This window comes from Camelus bactrianus, chromosome 10 (assembly GCF_048773025.1).
Source record: "Camelus bactrianus isolate YW-2024 breed Bactrian camel chromosome 10, ASM4877302v1, whole genome shotgun sequence".
In the NCBI taxonomy this organism is placed as follows: Eukaryota; Metazoa; Chordata; class Mammalia; order Artiodactyla; family Camelidae; genus Camelus; species Camelus bactrianus.
In genome coordinates this window covers 928,360-931,323 of record NC_133548.1, presented here as the reverse complement: position 1 = coordinate 931,323, position 2,964 = coordinate 928,360, and positions in this window count along the sequence as shown.

Below are 2,964 nucleotides of genomic sequence, written 5' to 3'. Positions count from 1 at the left end.
CCATCCTGCCCTCCCTCCCAAGCTGGCCTCTGAGTGGCTGTCCAACCCCAATCTCTGCTTTGTTGCCCCGGGGTGGCCACGCATGTTCTTATTCCCAGTGGTCTGTCCCCTCCCCTCCCCAGCACCAGGCTTGCATGCGGCTCCCCACAGGGCAGGCCCCTAAGCAGGGCTCTCCTCGGGGCCATCGGCTCCTCTGATCCAAGAGCTGCCATGTGGCACAACGTCCAGTGCAGCCCTGGCCCCTCCTGCACTGGCCAGGCAGCCCCCTCTGATCTTCTTTGTCCGGACGTCGGAGGACCTCTCCCGTCCATGCAGATTTGGCCATGACCGTGCCGGCATCCTCTGAGGACGGAGGTGCCTGTGTACCACACCCTCCCCGCTGCGCCCTGCCCCTTTCCGTGTCCCACGTGTCCCCGCTGGGTCAGTTGTGAAAAGCCAACCCCCTGCCAAGGGCCAGGTCTGTGGCGGAAGAGGTCAGAGCTGTGGCCTATGTGTGCCCGGGACCCGGCCAGCCGCTGACACCTGGCTCTGGCCTCAGACCAAGCAGCCTTCTCCAGTGGATCTGGGCCAGGGTTCCAAGTGTCCCTGGGCGGGCTGGGCGTGCTGGGGGCCAAGGTCAGGAGGTGGGTGTGTCCCGACCCACCCCCACGTCACAGGCTCCCCGGTGTCCTGTGTCTGTGTCCCTGTCCCTCTTATCCCCCATCTCCAGGAACCCCCAGCATGAGGGTGGGACATGCCTTCGCCATCTGACCGGAGCAGGACCCAGAACCGTGAACACCTCATGCAACCCCTGAACGGATGGCCCTGCCAAGGCCAGACTCCGCGGGGAGCTGAGGAGGGGGTCGCGACCTGTCCAGGCCAGCCCTGGCTCACAGGCCCCAGGGGGACGAGCCACTCCCCCTCCCCTCCCAGCATCCAGGAGGGGCGGGGGCCCGAGCGCAGCCTGGAGGAGCCACCCCGCGGGCTGGGCCACGGTGGCCTCGGTGCGCCACGTCCAGCTTCGCCGCTCTTTCGGGGAAACGATGACTTGCGTAACCCAGCCAGGGCTGCGGGCCTGGGGTGGCAGCAAGGGCCCGCTATCCGGTTACTCCTGCTGGCCGGCCTTGGCTCCGGGCGGGGCGGGGCGGGGCGTGCGCTCCCCGGGGGGTGAGGGATCAGTCATGGAGCATGGGGGAGGCGTCCGTCCGTCCCCCTGGAGAGGAAGTGGTGGCTGCTGCGACACCCGCTCCCCTGGGGGTGTGGACAGTGGTGCTGGTCAGGTGCGGGCTGTGGCTGTGGGGTCAGCTGGTCACTGGGGCAGGGGATTCCAGAGCCGAAGGGCTAAGAAGTTCCTGCTCCCAAGAAGGACGTCTCCCCTCTCACTCGGGGTCCCCTGGGCCCAAGGGGTCGTGGTGTCACGGCCGGGGGCCCCTGGGCACCCACTTGGTCTCTGACCGGCCGCGCTGTCAGTGCCACTCCCCAGGCGGCCAGAGCAGACAGCGGGGTCAGGCGGGCGGCCGGGCAACTGGACGTCGTGCTCAGGCCTCGCCCGGCAGGACGGGGCAGACAGTGGGCGGGGGGCAGTGCTGGCCAGGCGGGCGCGCTGCACGGACTGTAAGGGGTGGCCCTCACCCCAGTGCGGGGTCCTCGCGGCCCCGCTGGCCTTGGGGGACCGCCCAGCCTCGGAGGACATCAGCTGCCTCCCGGGGCCCCTGTGCCCCCGACTCCTCTTCCTGAGCCCCTGGTCCCAGCTGGAGGCGCCGGGACCACTGTGCTGCCACCTTGTGACGGCCACAGGGACTGCAGCCAGGGCCTGGAGGGAAATTTGGTGCCACCGTCCCCAACCCCACCGGCCCCCAGTCGCAGCTCAGCCTGGGTCTGAGTAACCAAGGCAGCGTGAGGTGGACTCAGAGGGCACCTAGTTCCAGGAGCTGGGGCAGGAGACAAAGGACGCAAGTCCAGCTTCCGCTGTCCCCACCACTGAGCGCCCGCAAGCTGCCCGCACAGGCCCCGGCCTCCCTCTGCGAGATGAGGGGTCAGCAAGAGGACGGCCGGCAGCCCGTCTCCCTCTCGTTGTCAAGGAGGACAGGAGGTGAGGTATCCGCCCCGGCCCTGCATCTGCCCCTGCCCGGCCACTCCAGCCCCTGCCCTGTGTCCACAGGTCCTCGAAGCCCCCTCTGGCCCAGGAGAAGGGCACTGGGATGTGTGGGGTGATGGGAGGACTGGCAGGACCCTGAGCCCCAGGACGACCCCGGTGGCCAGCACTCTCCAGCCTGTGGGCCCCCTGCCCCGCAGGGTCCAGGTCAGGCCGGCCCCCCAGCAATGGCTGGGCCCAGACCCTGCTGGCTCGTCTACGGGGCCCCCTCCCCACACTTGGGCTGTGGGGCTCGGGACAGCCACTAGCTTTCCTGTGCTGGACGCTGTCCTGAACCCTCTGCCACCCTGCCACACCCGGCGGGAATCCCCTGGCCAGGCCCTCAGAGCATGGGGCAGCCTGGCCGACCCTCCCAGCGCTGCTGTGGGGCTGGGCCCAGCCTGAGGCCAGGGTGTCCAGGGCTCCCCCAAGGCCTCCAAGGCAGAGGGGGCCGGGCTCTAGGAACACAGTTCTCAGGGTGGGTTAGGGGAGGATGGCGCGCGACAGGACCTCTGAGGGCATGGTCTCCCGTGGGCCTGCGGGCGTACGCACACACACACACACACACATGTGCATCGCACACTGAGCTCGGCTTCAGTGTGATGAGAGATCCGGAGTTTGCGGAGCGAAGACAGAGCCCTCCCATCTGACAGGCCAGGGATGCCCGTCTTGAGTCCCTGGGTGCGCCCCATGGGGCCCCCTCCCTCACCCCCTCATGCACACCCTCCGTCTGTCTGAGCGCATGGAACACGGGGCAGCAGGCCTCCCCAGGCAGCCCCGGCCCACATCTGCCGCGCTCCCTGCTCCTGCGTTTTATGGACAAGCTTAAAAATCACACCGAGTCCACAAGC